The following is a 16,936-nucleotide window of genomic DNA, read 5'->3' as shown; positions in this document are numbered from 1 at the left end:
ACTTTAGCCTCCGGTGGGCAGTTCTGGAGCCTGACCTCGAGTTTCGTGTGGATATTAAGCCACTGTATGCATCAGCAACCAAGTCAAAAATACCACAGTGGTCCTGGGTCAGGCAGGTGCAGAAAAGAGTCACCCCACCATCATTGGCGTTAATCATTCCCTGAGAAATGGCTCTTTTAGGCGGGCATTCTCCACAGGTGGCAGGAACGCACAAACTCGCACAAAGCCTGAGGAGCAAATGGACTTTGGTGCAAACGGCAAGCGACAGTAGCAGCAGCGACATTAGCTCAGTGGGTAGAGAGAATGCTTGGGGACCGTGGGATCCGGGTTCAAAGCAATGATTTTCAATCAGTTGACTGAGAATTGTAACTGGACTCAATGCTTGTGAAAATGGACTTTAGCCTGAAAAAGCAGCAGTGATATCTCTTGGTCAGGTTCTGAAATCATGCCACACAAACACAAACACAGTATAGTCCAATTCACTGCCACTGGAGCTTGGGTTTTCTGTGTCACGAGATCCCTTGATCAAGCCCTCATTCAGGCCACAAACAAGTGAACAATGGGCTAGGGGATCACTGTCAGATGATCGCTCAGTGTGCAGCCACCTGAGCTCTCGCCAGAACCCCCTTGGTTCTCATTCAATCTCAGGCGGTACGCTTGGACCACGAACTGGGGGATATCTTGGAAACATTTACCCAGTTTTCAGCCCCCTGAGCCGGGCTGCTCTCTGGCCAGAACCCCCTTGGTTCTCATTCAATCTCAGGCGGTACGCTTGGACCACGAACTGGGGGATATCTTGGAAGCCATTTACCCAGTTTTCAGCCCCCTGAGCCGGGCTGCTCTCTGGCCAGAACCCCCTTGGTTCTCATTCAATCTCAGGCGGTACGCTTGGACCACGAACCGGGGGATATCTTGGAAACATTTACCCAGTTTTCAGCCCCCTGAGCCGGGCTGCTCTCTGGCCAGAACCCCCTTGGTTCTCATTCAATCTCAGGCGGTACGCTTGGACCACAAACCGGGGGATATCTTGGAAACATTTACCCAGAGCCGGGCTGCTCTCTGGCCAGAACCCCCTTGGTTCTCATTCAATCTCAGGCGGTACGCTTGGACCACGAACCGGGGGATATCTTGGAAGCATTTACCCAGTTTTCAGCCCCCTGAGCCGGGCTGCTCTCTGGCCAGAACCCCCTTGGTTCTCATTCAATCTCAGGCGGTACGCTTGGACCACGAACCGGGGGATATCTTGGAAGCATTTACCCAGTTTTCAGCCCCCTGAGCCGGGCTGCTCTCTGGCCAGAACCCCCTTGGTTCTCATTCAATCTCAGGCGGTACGCTTGGACCACGAACCGGGGGATATCTTGGAAGCATTTACCCAGTTTTCAGCCCCCTGAGCCGGGCTGCTCTCTGGCCAGAACCCCCTTGGTTCTCATTCAATCTCAGGCGGTACGCTTGGACCACGAACCGGGGGATATCTTGGAAACATTTACCCAGAGCCGGGCTGCTCTCTGGCCAGAACCCCCTTGGTTCTCATTCAATCTCAGGCGGTACGCTTGGACCACGAACCGGGGGATATCTTGGAAACATTTACCCAGTTTTCAGCCCCCTGAGCCGGGCTGCTCTCTGGCCAGAACCCCCTTGGTTCTCATTCAATCTCAGGCGGTACGCTTGGACCACGAACCGGGGGATATCTTGGAAACATTTACCCAGAGCCGGGCTGCTCTCTGGCCAGAACCCCCTTGGTTCTCGTTCAATCTCAGGCGGTACGCTTGGACCACGAACCGGGGGATATCTTGGAAACATTTACCCAGTTTTCAGCCCCCTGAGCCGGGCTGCTCTCTGGCCAGAACCCCCTTGGTTCTCGTTCAATCTCAGGCGGTACGCTTGGACCACGAACCGGGGGATATCTTGGAAACATTTACCCAGTTTTCAGCCCCCTGAGCCGGGCTGCTCTCTGGCCAGAACCCCCTTGGTTCTCGTTCAATCTCAGGCGGTACGCTTGGACCACGAACCGGGGGATATCTTGGAAACATTTACCCAGTTTTCAGCCCCCTGAGCCGGGCTGCTCTCTGGCCAGAACCCCCTTGGTTCTCATTCAATCTCAGGCGGTACGCTTGGACCACGAACCGGGGGATATCTTGGAAACATTTACCCAGTTTTCAGCCCCCTGAGCCGGGCTGCTCTCTGGCCAGAACCCCCTTGGTTCTCATTCAATCTCAGGCGGTACGCTTGGACCACGAACCGGGGGATATCTTGGAAACATTTACCCAGTTTTCAGCCCCCTGAGCCGGGCTGCTCTCTGGCCAGAACCCCCTTGGTTCTCATTCAATCTCAGGCGGTACGCTTGGACCACGAACCGGGGGATATCTTGGAAGCATTTACCCAGTTTTCAGCCCCCTGAGCCGGGCTGCTCTCTGGCCAGAACCCCCTTGGTTCTCATTCAATCTCAGGCGGTACGCTTGGACCACGAACCGGGGGATATCTTGGAAGCCATTTACCCAGTTTTCAGCCCCCTGAGCCGGGCTGCTCTCTGGCCAGAACCCCCTTGGTTCTCATTCAATCTCAGGCGGTAAGCTTGGACCACGAACTGGGGGATATCTTGGAAGCATTTACCCAGTTTTCAGCCCCCTGAGCCGGGCTGCTCTCTGGCCAGAACCCCCTTGGTTCTCATTCAATCTCAGGCGGTACGCTTGGACCACGAACCGGGGGATATCTTGGAAACATTTACCCAGATTCGGGCTGCTCTCTGGCCAGAACCCCCTTGGTTCTCATTCAATCTCAGGCGGTACGCTTGGACCACGAACCGGGGGATATCTTGGAAGCATTTACCCAGTTTTCAGCCCCCTGAGCCGGGCTGCTCTCTGGCCAGAACCCCCTTGGTTCTCATTCAATCTCAGGCGGTACGCTTGGACCACGAACCGGGGGATATCTTGGAAACATTTACCCAGTTTTCAGCCCCCTGAGCCGGGCTGCTCTCTGGCCAGAACCCCCTTGGCATTCAAACTCAGGCAGCACGTGTGGACCATGAGCCAATTCGGGGTTCAGTGCCTTGCTCAAGGACACTAGGGCATGCGACTGCTGTCTGCTGGACTCGAACCCTGGACCTTTGGATTGAGAGGCGACCACTCTGCCACTGAGCTACAGCCCAGGGCAGAGCCACCTGAGCTGGGTTCTTCTCTAGAGCCAGACCCCTGAGGCCAGGGACACTTTCTGTGAGAGCCAGACCCTGAGGCCAGGGAGACTTTCTGCTAGAGCCAGGCCATAGTGCACAATTTGTGGACACATTGTTTTCAATGTCCCCCTGTTCTGCTCTGGAGGTCCCCTGTTTCTGAAAACGTGATTCTCAAAAATGGGATGATGGTGGTTAGCCGATGGGACGTCACACAGCCACCAAAACACAGTATAACCATTGCGTGCTATGGCTATTAGGTTCGAGGAGTAGCCCAATCATTGATGTTTGGTGCCCCTGGTAGGTTGGGCCGCTAACCAGGGGCTCAGAGAGGATGACACTTTGAAAATTTTCACTCTACTGCCAGCTCATACCCCTGGTAAGACGCCCTGCCAACCAGGCTAAAGTTAATTCCATGATGTTGAATGAAGTGCAGTGTAGTTTGGGATGCATCAGCTCTCAGCTGTCTGGAATCCATACCGACAATTACTTAGAACACAATATCTGTTAATAAAATTGTCCAACCTAAAATGTGTTTTTCTCCATTTTTGAAAGTGGAATTACTTTCGCTATTTTCAATTTTTTCTATTGAAAAAGATAAAATTACACACACAGCCAACTATATAAAATAAATAAATAAATGGAAAATATATATATATATATATATATATATATATATATATATATATATATATATATATATATATATATATATATATATATATATAGTGGTTCAATAATCACATCAGTTATGTTTTAAACTAACATCATGTCCATACCTACACAGTCATTGGATCTTTTGCTTGCACAACTTTTCGCAATACTGAATATTTCAACTTTCTTTACTCTACCAAGAAAAAACACTTATAACTGATCTATGGACAATAGAAGGAAGCTTGCACAGTCAAAAGCACAACTACGTTGGCGCAGTCAGGAGAGAGCTTGTGTTATGTCCAACAGATCCCGGGTTCAAGCCCAGAAGCGGGTGTTTTTTTTTTTTTTGCAAACTTAGACTAGTAACTGATCTATGGACAATAGAAGGAAGCTTGCACAGTCAAAAGCACAACTACGTTGGCGCAGTCAGGAGAGAGCTTGGGTTGAGTCCAATAGACCCCAGGTTCAAGCCCAGAAGCGGGTGTGTTTTTTTTTTTTTGCAAACTTAGACTAGTAACTGATCTATGGACAATAGAAGGAAGCTTGCACAGTCAAAAGCACAACTACGTTGGCGCAGTCAGGAGAGAGCTTGTGTTATGTCCAACAGATCCCGGGTTCAAGCCCAGAAGCGGGTGTATTTTTTTTTTTTAGGCAAACTTAGACTAGTAACTGATCTATGGACAATAGAAGGAAGCTTGCACAGTCAAAAGCACAACTACGTTGGCGCAGTCAGGAGAGAGCTTGGGTTGAGTCCAATAGACCCCAGGTTCAAGCCCAGAAGCGGGTGTGTTTTTTTTTTTTGCAAACTTAGACTAGTAACTGATCTATGGACAATAGAAGGAAGCTTGCACAGTCAAAAGCACAACTACGTTGGCGCAGTCAGGAGAGAGCTTGTGTTATGTCCAACAGATCCCGGGTTCAAGCCCAGAAGCGGGTGTGTTTTTTTTTTTTGCAAACTTAGACTAGTAACTGATCTATGGACAATAGAAGGAAGCTTGCACAGTCAAAAGCACAACTACGTTGGCGCAGTCAGGAGAGAGCTTGTGTTATGTCCAACAGATCCCGGGTTCAAGCCCAGAAGCGGGTGTGTTTTTTTTTTTTTTGCAAACTTAGACTAGTAACTGATCTATGGACAATAGAAGGAAGCTTGCACAGTCAAAAGCACAACTACGTTGGCGCAGTCAGGAGAGAGCTTGGGTTGAGTCCAATAGACCCCGGGTTCAAGCCCAGAAGCGGGTGTGTTTTTTTTTTGCAAACTTAGACTAGTAACTGATCTATGGACTATAGAAGGAAGCTTGCACAGTCAAAAGCACAACTACGTTGGCGCAGTCAGGAGAGAGCTTGGGTTGAGTCCAATAGACCCCAGGTTCAAGCCCAGAAGCGGGTGTGTTTTTTTTTTTTGCAAACTTAGACTAGTAACTGATCTATGGACAATAGAAGGAAGCTTGCACAGTCAAAAGCAAAACTACGTTGGCGCAGTCAGGAGAGAGCTTGTGTTATGTCCAACAGATCCCGGGTTCAAGCCCAGAAGCGGGTGTATTTTTTTTTTTTAAGCAAACTTAGACTTGTAACTGATCTATGGACTATAGAAGGAAGCCGCTCAGTCAAAGCACAACTCCGTTGGCGCAGTCAGGAGAGAGCTGGGGTTGAGGTCAACATACCTCGGGTTCAAGCCTAGGAGCAGGTGTATTTTTTTTTAAGCAAATTTAGACTAGTAACTGATCTATGGACTATAGAGGTATATAGATGCGATTTTTGGATGAAGGAAAAAAAGAATTTGTAATTATAATAATAATCTTAGTAATAATAATTATTATAATAATTCGTCCTTACAGTGGGTACAAGTTTAAATTTTTAAATGTATAAAAGAATCACTTTATATCTGTTTATTGCATCAGGGCTTCTTGACTTTCTCGGGAACCTTGATTTCAACCAAATTCAACAAAAACCTTTTTTTTTTCACGACATCATAAAATGCTCTGGTTGAAATTATATCCTTTGTAGTGTCAGGGTTGGTTTTGACCCGGTCATAAAAATAAGATTATAAAGCAACTTTTGGAGCCAAAATAGAAATCACAAATGTACTTTCAGCCAACACAGCAGGGGGAGTTGACGGCGCACCAGGGGGAGGTGTCAGCAGATTCATGTTGGCGCAGTGTCACCATGTGGAATCACCTTTACATTATCATCATGATCAGAACCCACCTCCGGTGAAGGAAGGTATTTCTATGGAAAATTGTGGCTGTTGTCACCTTTTATATCATAAGACAATTTGTGCCTTTATTCTGTTATATGTTGACTGTACTTTGAGGGTGACAGAAGAAAGAAAATCAGATCATTTTAAATAGTTACCACTGGTGGGATCGAACCCACGCTTGCAAGTAAAACATGGATCACCGTGCATCTATGTCCTACCCTCTAACCACTCAGCCACTGACTTTCCTGTGACAGGGACACACAGTCTACTATCTGACATGTCTTGATTCACGGTTATTCCAGTCTAGTATAACTGGGGCGGTTCACCTGTCAAAGGATCACGCAGGTGTCCTAATGCCAGCTCAGGGAGGACGGAAACCTCCCGTGGAGCTGAAGGACAAAAGCTCGCTTGATCTTGATTTTCAGTATGAATACGGACCGTCAAATCGGAGCCTCACGATCCTTCTGACTTTTTGGCTTTTAAGCAGGTGTCAGAAAAGTTAACAAAAGGTCTCAGCTTATGTTTCTGAACAAGAACATCAAATATTACAGGTATAGATTCATTTAATGTGACACCTGCAGTTCACAAGGCGTCTTTCAGAAGCTTGTCAGACCTTCTCTGAGACGCAGCTAAGGTAAGCCTGACGTTTAGCCTGACTGGGACCAGGCTTGTCGCACTGGCTAATTTACCATGCTTACCAAACCACGCTAGCCTTAAGCCTCGTTTGTGGAACCCAACGCTCGCTAAAGTTAGCCAGGCTAACCCAAATAAGCCAGGCTTTGAGCTAAGCCAGCTTCGTGGAATACCCCCAAGCTCTTGCACACAGATATATTTTTTAAAACTCTGATTTATCATTCTAATAGTTTCAAAAGTAATAATTGATTTCCAATGGCTTGATTGGTTCTTATACAAATAACTTCTTAATTCATTTTTTTGTGTTGAGACCTGTTCTGTATTTCAATATGTTCATATTAAAGTCCTATTGCTGACATTTTTTTATTATTATTATTAGTTTTTATTTTTGCATTTTCTTGAAGAAAATATATGGGTCGAAAATGACCCGTAACACCACAGATGTTGTGAAAGTTAATCATTTTTAAATGAAAAAATAAATCAAGCAAATTAATTTCAGAGATGTTTTTCCCTCAGTAATATTCAGGGAACACAACATCCTTTCATTCATTTATATGATTCTCTTGAGATTCATTTTGCTTTTGCTTTTTAAATTGACATCAGGAGGGGGTGGGGGGGCAGAGACCTACAACCTACAACAAAAATATTAAACCCAACATTTTATGGATATGGAAACCTTACAAGGTAACCAAGAGATGAGAAAAAAATTGGATGATAAGATTTTGTTTTTGGTGTATTTTAAAGCTGATTTAAGACAACAGAAACAGTAACAGAAAAGCTAACACAGGAGGAAGGTTAAAAAGGTTAAGGTAAGAAAAACATCACAATATTTACTGGCACATCAAAAGGGACACTTACTGGGTTCATGCAAAGGGAAAAAAATACAAAAAAAAAAAAAAAAAAAAATCACAATATATTGTGACAGTGGAGGAGAGACCAGTCTGGACTGCAAGGTTTGCTTTTAACAAAAATCACAGTCTATTTACGTTAGGGAAACGGGTAGGGGAGAAAACACAACCAATCTTCTTCCCGGTCTGGGGTAGCCTCTAGTCTGCGGGGTCCAGACTGGTGTCCTCCTGGAGAGAGAGGCAAAAAAAGGGATGGGTTTTTTAAAGCTCACACTTTTTATTTCTGCCCTTCCTGGTCTCAGCCACCTGCTCCTCTCTCTTCTCTTCTCTCTTCTGTCTCCCTTTCCACTCCTCTCACCCCCCAGCACCCTCTGATCTTTGATTGTCTTCAGCTGGGCTCTCTCCAGCCTTGGGTCACCTGGCAGGGTAGGTACCTATGATATGACCCTGCCCAGCTGGTGTCTGCTCAGTCCTCCTCTCTGGCGCCCTCTGCTGGCCATGAGACACCAGTGGTGGGGGGAGACACCACAATATATTTGAGTAAACTGTGTTGAAGATGGCTTATCAAATTTGATACAGCGGGTATATAAGGTCATGTAACTCTGAAACAGTCAATGGCCATTTACTTGCATTTCATGCATTATGTCTAAAATCAAGCAACATACAGTCTTTTTATTTTCAAATGACATAGTTTGCTACATTTAGAGTTAAAACTTAGCTATGAAACTTGCTGTAAGCACGGACCAGAACTGGAGCTACGTTGCCCATGTGTACTGTCAGAAATGCAGAGTGCATCTTTGCTTAAACAAGGAGAGAAACTGTTTTCAGGCCTTCCACCATGCAAAATAAAAGGTTGTGAACGGCAAAATGAAAAAAATACTAAAATGTTGTTGTTGTTGTTGTTTTTTTCCAGACTTCCACCCAGCCAGTTCCATTGGTGGCTTTCTCACTACTGCATGATGGTAGCACTGTTTGTGTTTGGAAGTATAAATTTGTTAGTCATGTTAGTCATATAACTGCCCCCGTGACCTACTATAACTATATCAATATCTTTTGAGGTTCGTGCCCCTGGTAGGTGTTGACACACTTAAAACAAGTTTCGTGGGAAGATGGCCCACTGGACACTCCGTCGCGCCCTTGATGCAGAGTTAATAGACACATAGGAATGTGCATACTTACCAGCATACTTACAACAGCCCACAGTCTTCCTCCTTGGCCATTGGCTCTGCTCCTGGATGTAGACGGTTCGTTGAGTGTGCAGGAAGACGGAAGAGAATGGCTCGCCAGGAATGCCCTTCTCTAGGGATGCCACCGCAGTTCCCCAATACAAGCATATGTGGCTGACACAACATATCCAGTCCAGCTCCCAGACATGCCCAACCTGCCTGGACAATGGAGGGGCCACCAGTCCATCAGGGCTCAAACCTTTGGAATGCTCCACCCTCACGTGAAAACAAACCTCCAGCAAAAGACCCTGCCACGCTCACAGTCCAAACCTGGCTCACGCCACCCAGTACTGGGTCCAACAAGTGTGATCCCCTGGCCCTTCTGACACCTCGAGCTAAGGGCTTATTGACCTGGAAGTTCTGACACCCACTCAGCAAAGCCTCCGAACTGGTCTGTGCTGTAACCAGGGAACCTGGCCGGGTCGTAGGGGAACCCCATCCAGTCCGGGCGCCTAGACATGCCCAGCTTGCCTGGACAATAGAGGGGCCACCTTAGATCTACCCAGAGGGAGGTATTTCGCATGTGGCCCCTTCAACATCCTGGCCCCCCTTGCCAGCTGTACATGAATAAGTCACACGGGCTGGGAAAAGTCCATCAGGGCTCAAACCTTTGGAATGCTCCACCCTCAAGTGTGAACAAACCTCCAGCAGAAACCCCTGCCTCGCTCATAGAAGAAACCCGGCCTACGCCCCCCAGTGGTGGGTCAAACACGAATAACCCCTGGCCCTTCTGACACCTCGAGCTAAGGGCTTATTGACCTGGAAGTCCTGACACCCACTCAGCAAAGCCTCCAGTTCTGGTCTGAGCTGGAACCAGGGAACCTGGCCGGGTCATAAGGGAACCCCATCCAGTCCGGGCGCCTAGACATGCCCAGCTTGCCAGGGCAATGGAGGGGCCACCTTAGATCTACCCAGAGGGAGGTATTTCGCATGTGGCACCTTCAACATCCTGGCCCCCCTTGCCAGCTGTACATGAATAAGTCACACGGGCTGGGAAAAGTCCATCAGGGCTCATACCTTTGGAATGCTCCACCCTCAAGTGTGAACAAACCTCCAGCAGAAACCCCTGCCTCGCTCACAGTAGAAACCCGGCCTACGCCCCCCAGTGGTGGGTCAAACACGAATAACCCCTGGCCCTTCTGACACCTCGAGCTAAGGGCTTATTGACCTGGAAGTCCTGACACCCACTCAGCAAAGCCTCCAGTTCTGGTCTGAGCTGGAACCAGGGAACCTGGCCGGGTCGTAGGGGAACCTCATCCAGTCCGGGCACCTAGACATGCCCAGCCTGCCAGGGCAATGGAGGGGCCACCTTAGATCTACCCAGAGGGAGGTATTTCGCATGTGGCCCCTTCAACATCCTGGCCCCCCTTGCCAGCTGTACACGAATAAGTCACACGGGCTGGGAAAAGTCCATCAGGGCTCAAACCTTTGGAATGCTCCACCCTCAAGTGTGAACAAACCTCCAGCAGAAACCCCTGCCTCGCTCATAGAAGAAACCCGGCCTACGCCCCCCAGTGGTGGGTCAAACACGAATAACCCCTGGCCCTTCTGACACCTCGAGCTAAGGGCTTATTGACCTGGAAGTCCTGACACCCACTCAGTAAAGCCTCCAGTTCTGGTCTGAGCTGGAACCAGGGAACCTGGCCGGGTCGTAGGGGAACCCCATCCAGTCCGGGCGCCTAGACATGCCCAGCTTGCCTGGGCAATGGAGGGGCCACCTTAGATCTACCCAGAGGGAGGTATTTCGCATGTGGCACCTTCAACATCCTGGCCCCCCTTGCCAGCTGTACATGAATAAGTCACACGGGCTGGGAAAAGTCCATCAGGGCTCAAACCTTTGGAATGCTCCACCCTCAAGTGTGAACAAACCTCCAGCAGAAACCCCTGCCTCGCTCATAGAAGAAACCCGGCCTACATCCCCCAGTGGTGGGTCAAACACGAATAACCCCTGGCCCTTCTGACACCTCGAGCTAAGGGCTTATTGACCTGGAAGTCCTGACACCCACTCAGCAAAGCCTCCAGTTCTAGTCTGAGCTTGAACCAGGGAACCTGGCCGGGTCATAAGGGAACCCCATCCAGTCCGGGCACCTAGACATGCCCAGCTTGCCAGGGCAATGGAGGGGCCACCTTAGATCTACCCAGAGGGAGGTATTTCGCATGTGGCACCTTCAACATCCTGGCCCCCCTTGCCAGCTGTACATGAATAAGTCACACGGGCTGGGAAAAGTCCATCAGGGCTCATACCTTTGGAATGCTCCACCCTCAAGTGTGAACAAACCTCCAGCAGAAACCCCTGCCTCGCTCACAGTAGAAACCCGGCCTACGCCCCCCAGTGGTGGGTCCAACACGAATAACCCCTGGCCCTTCTGACACCTCGAGCTAAGGGCTTATTGACCTGGAGGTTCTGACACCCACTCAGCCAAGCCTCCAGTACCAGTCCGTGTCGGAACCAGGAGAACCTGGCTAGGTTGTAGCGGAACCTCCCCAGTCCGGGTGCCCAGATATGCCCAACCTGCCAGGGCAATGGAGGGGCCACCAGAGGGAGGTATTTCGCGTGTGGCCCCTTCAACTTCCTGGCACCTCTGTCGGTTGTGATAAACCAGAAGCAGGGACTGGGAACAGTCCTTCTTACTTTGACTTTAGCCTCCGGTGGGCAGTTCTGGAGCCTGACCTCGAGTTTCGTGTGGATATTAAGCCACTGTATGCATCAGCAACCAAGTCAAAAATACCACAGTGGTCCTGGGTCAGGCAGGTGCAGAAAAGAGTCACCCCACCATCATTGGTGTTAATCATTCCCTGAGAAATGGCTCTTTTAGGCGGGCATTCTCCACAGGTGGCAGGAACACACAAACTCGCACAAAGCCTGAGGAGCAAATGGACTTTGGTGCAAACGGCAAGCGACAGTAGCAGCAGCGACATTAGCTCAGTGGGTAGAGAGAATGCTTGGGGACCGTGGGATCCGGGTTCAAAGCAATGATTTTCAATCAGTTGACTGAGAATTGTAACTGGACTCAATGCTTGTGAAAATGGACTTTAGCCTGAAAAAGCAGCAGTGATATCTCTTGGTCAGGTTCTGAAATCATGCCACACAAACACAAACACAGTATAGTCCAATTCACTGCCACTGGAGCTTGGGTTTTCTGTGTCACGAGATCCCTTGATCAAGCCCTCATTCAGGCCACAAACAAGTGAACAATGGGCTAGGGGATCACTCTCAGATGATCGCTCAGTGTGCAGCCACCTGAGCTCTCGCCAGAACCCCCTTGGTTCTCATTCAATCTCAGGCGGTACGCTTGGACCACGAACTGGGGGATATCTTGGAAACATTTACCCAGTTTTCAGCCCCCTGAGAAGGGCTGCTCTCTGGCCAGAACCCCCTTGGTTCTCATTCAATCTCAGGCGGTACGCTTGGACCACGAACTGGGGGATATCTTGGAAGCCATTTACCCAGTTTTCAGCCCCCTGAGCCGGGCTGCTCTCTGGCCAGAACCCCCTTGGTTCTCATTCAATCTCAGGCGGTACGCTTGGACCACGAACCGGGGGATATCTTGGAAACATTTACCCAGTTTTCAGCCCCCTGAGCCGGGCTGCTCTCTGGCCAGAACCCCCTTGGTTCTCATTCAATCTCAGGCGGTACGCTTGGACCACAAACCGGGGGATATCTTGGAAACATTTACCCAGAGCCGGGCTGCTCTCTGGCCAGAACCCCCTTGGTTCTCATTCAATCTCAGGCGGTACGCTTGGACCACGAACCGGGGGATATCTTGGAAGCATTTACCCAGTTTTCAGCCCCCTGAGCCGGGCTGCTCTCTGGCCAGAACCCCCTTGGTTCTCATTCAATCTCAGGCGGTACGCTTGGACCACGAACCGGGGGATATCTTGGAAGCATTTACCCAGTTTTCAGCCCCCTGAGCCGGGCTGCTCTCTGGCCAGAACCCCCTTGGTTCTCATTCAATCTCAGGCGGTACGCTTGGACCACGAACCGGGGGATATCTTGGAAGCATTTACCCAGTTTTCAGCCCCCTGAGCCGGGCTGCTCTCTGGCCAGAACCCCCTTGGTTCTCATTCAATCTCAGGCGGTACGCTTGGACCACGAACCGGGGGATATCTTGGAAACATTTACCCAGAGCCGGGCTGCTCTCTGGCCAGAACCCCCTTGGTTCTCATTCAATCTCAGGCGGTATGCTTGGACCACGAACCGGGGGATATCTTGGAAACATTTACCCAGTTTTCAGCCCCCTGAGCCGGGCTGCTCTCTGGCCAGAACCCCCTTGGTTCTCATTCAATCTCAGGCGGTACGCTTGGACCACGAACCGGGGGATATCTTGGAAACATTTACCCAGAGCCGGGCTGCTCTCTGGCCAGAACCCCCTTGGTTCTCGTTCAATCTCAGGCGGTACGCTTGGACCACGAACCGGGGGATATCTTGGAAACATTTACCCAGTTTTCAGCCCCCTGAGCCGGGCTGCTCTCTGGCCAGAACCCCCTTGGTTCTCGTTCAATCTCAGGCGGTACGCTTGGACCACGAACCGGGGGATATCTTGGAAACATTTACCCAGTTTTCAGCCCCCTGAGCCGGGCTGCTCTCTGGCCAGAACCCCCTTGGTTCTCATTCAATCTCAGGCGGTACGCTTGGACCACGAACCGGGGGATATCTTGGAAACATTTACCCAGTTTTCAGCCCCCTGAGCCGGGCTGCTCTCTGGCCAGAACCCCCTTGGTTCTCATTCAATCTCAGGCGGTACGCTTGGACCACGAACCGGGGGATATCTTGGAAACATTTACCCAGTTTTCAGCCCCCTGAGCCGGGCTGCTCTCTGGCCAGAACCCCCTTGGTTCTCATTCAATCTCAGGCGGTACGCTTGGACCACGAACCGGGGGATATCTTGGAAGCATTTACCCAGTTTTCAGCCCCCTGAGCCGGGCTGCTCTCTGGCCAGAACCCCCTTGGTTCTCATTCAATCTCAGGCGGTACGCTTGGACCACGAACCGGGGGATATCTTGGAAGCCATTTACCCAGTTTTCAGCCCCCTTAGCCGGGCTGCTCTCTGGCCAGAACCCCCTTGGTTCTCATTCAATCTCAGGCGGTAAGCTTGGACCACGAACTGGGGGATATCTTGGAAGCATTTACCCAGTTTTCAGCCCCCTGAGCCGGGCTGCTCTCTGGCCAGAACCCCCTTGGTTCTCATTCAATCTCAGGCGGTACGCTTGGACCACGAACCGGGGGATATCTTGGAAACATTTACCCAGATTCGGGCTGCTCTCTGGCCAGAACCCCCTTGGTTCTCATTCAATCTCAGGCGGTACGCTTGGACCACGAACCGGGGGATATCTTGGAAGCATTTACCCAGTTTTCAGCCCCCTGAGCCGGGCTGCTCTCTGGCCAGAACCCCCTTGGTTCTCATTCAATCTCAGGCGGTACGCTTGGACCACGAACCGGGGGATATCTTGGAAACATTTACCCAGTTTTCAGCCCCCTGAGCCGGGCTGCTCTCTGGCCAGAACCCCCTTGGTTCTCATTCAATCTCAGGTGGTACGCTTGGACCACGAACCGGGGGATATCTTGGAAACATTTACCCAGTTTTCAGCCCCCTGAGCCGGGCTGCTCTCTGGCCAGAACCCCCTTGGCATTCAAACTCAGGCAGCACGTGTGGACCATGAGCCAATTCGGGGTTCAGTGCCTTGCTCAAGGACACTAGGGCATGCGACTGCTGTCTGCTGGACTCGAACCCTGGACCTTTGGATTGAGAGGCGACCACTCTGCCACTGAGCTACAGCCCAGGGCAGAGCCACCTGAGCTGGGTTCTTCTCTAGAGCCAGACCCCTGAGGCCAGGGACACTTTCTGTGAGAGCCAGACCCTGAGGCCAGGGAGACTTTCTGCTAGAGCCAGGCCATAGTGCACAATTTGTGGACACATTGTTTTCAATGTCCCCCTGTTCTGCTCTGGAGGTCCCCTGTTTCTGAAAACGTGATTCTCAAAAATGGGATGATGGTGGTTAGCCGATGGGACGTCACACAGCCACCAAAACACAGTATAACCATTGCGTGCTATGGCTATTAGGTTCGAGGAGTAGCCCAATCATTGATGTTTGGTGCCCCTGGTAGGTTGGGCCGCTAACCAGGGGCTCAGAGAGGATGACACTTTGAAAATTTTCACTCTACTGCCAGCTCATACCCCTGGTAAGACGCCCTGCCGACCAGGCTAAAGTTAATTCCATGATGTTGAATGAAGTGCAGTGTAGTTTGGGATGCATCAGCTCTCAGCTGTCTGGAATCCATACCGACAATTACTTAGAACACAATATCTGTTAATAAAATTGTCCAACCTAAAATGTGTTTTTCTCCATTTTTGAAAGTGGAATTACTTTCGCTATTTTCAATTTTTTCTATTGAAAAAGATAAAATTACACACACAGCCAACTATATAAAATAAATAAATAAATGGAAAATATATATATATATATATATATATATATATATATATATATATATATATATATATATATATATATATATATATATATATATATATATATAGTGGTTCAATAATCACATCAGTTATGTTTTAAACTAACATCATGTCCATACCTACACAGTCATTGGATCTTTTGCTTGCACAACTTTTCGCAATACTGAATATTTCAACTTTCTTTACTCTACCAAGAAAAAACACTTATAACTGATCTATGGACAATAGAAGGAAGCTTGCACAGTCAAAAGCACAACTACGTTGGCGCAGTCAGGAGAGAGCTTGTGTTATGTCCAACAGATCCCGGGTTCAAGCCCAGAAGCGGGTGTATTTTTTTTTTTAAGCAAACTTAGACTAGTAACTGATCTATGGACTATAGAAGGAAGCCGCTCAGTCAAAAGCACAACTACGTTGGCGCAGTCAGGAGAGAGCTTGGGTTGAGTCCAATAGACCCCAGGTTCAAGCCCAGAAGCGGGTGTGTTTTTTTTTTTGCAAACTTAGACTAGTAACTGATCTATGGACAATAGAAGGAAGCTTGCACAGTCAAAAGCACAACTACGTTGGCGCAGTCAGGAGAGAGCTTGTGTTATGTCCAACAGATCCCGGGTTCAAGCCCAGAAGCGGGTGTGGTTTTTTTTTTGCAAACTTAGACTAGTAACTGATCTATGGACAATAGAAGGAAGCTTGCACAGTCAAAAGCACAACTACGTTGGCGCAGTCAGGAGAGAGCTTGGGTTGAGTCCAATAGACCCCAGGTTCAAGCCCAGAAGCGGGTGTGTTTTTTTTTTTTGCAAACTTAGACTAGTAACTGATCTATGGACAATAGAAGGAAGCTTGCACAGTCAAAAGCACAACTACGTTGGCGCAGTCAGGAGAGAGCTTGGGTTGAGTCCAATAGACCCCAGGTTCAAGCCCAGAAGCGGGTGTGTTTTTTTTTTTTGCAAACTTAGACTAGTAACTGATCTATGGACAATAGAAGGAAGCTTGCACAGTCAAAAGCAAAACTACGTTGGCGCAGTCAGGAGAGAGCTTGTGTTATGTCCAACAGATCCCGGGTTCAAGCCCAGAAGCGGGTGTGTTTTTTTTTTTTGCAAACTTAGACTAGTAACTGATCTATGGACAATAGAAGGAAGCTTGCACAGTCAAAAGCACAACTACGTTGGCGCAGTCAGGAGAGAGCTTGTGTTATGTCCAACAGATCCCGGGTTCAAGCCCAGAAGCGGGTGTGTTTTTTTTTTGCAAACTTAGACTAGTAACTGATCTATGGACTATAGAAGGAAGCTTGCACAGTCAAAAGCACAACTACGTTGGCGCAGTCAGGAGAGAGCTTGGGTTGAGTCCAATAGACCCCAGGTTCAAGCCCAGAAGCGGGTGTGTTTTTTTTTTTTGCAAACTTAGACTAGTAACTGATCTATGGACAATAGAAGGAAGCTTGCACAGTCAAAAGCAAAACTACGTTGGCGCAGTCAGGAGAGAGCTTGTGTTATGTCCAACAGATCCCGGGTTCAAGCCCAGAAGCGGGTGTATTTTTTTTTTTAAGCAAACTTAGACTTGTAACTGATCTATGGACTATAGAAGGAAGCCGCTCAGTCAAAGCACAACTCCGTTGGCGCAGTCAGGAGAGAGCTGGGGTTGAGGTCAACATACCTCGGGTTCAAGCCTAGGAGCAGGTGTATTTTTTTTTAAGCAAATTTAGACTAGTAACTGATCTATGGACTATAGAGGTATATAGATGCGATTTT

The sequence above is a fragment of the Halichoeres trimaculatus genome, unplaced genomic scaffold, assembly GCF_033239565.1.
Source record: "Halichoeres trimaculatus isolate MK-OKI-2021-1 unplaced genomic scaffold, fHalTri1.1 fHalTri1_scaffold_36, whole genome shotgun sequence".
Taxonomy (NCBI): domain Eukaryota; kingdom Metazoa; phylum Chordata; class Actinopteri; order Labriformes; family Labridae; genus Halichoeres; species Halichoeres trimaculatus.
Note: the sequence above shows the minus strand (reverse complement) of the source record.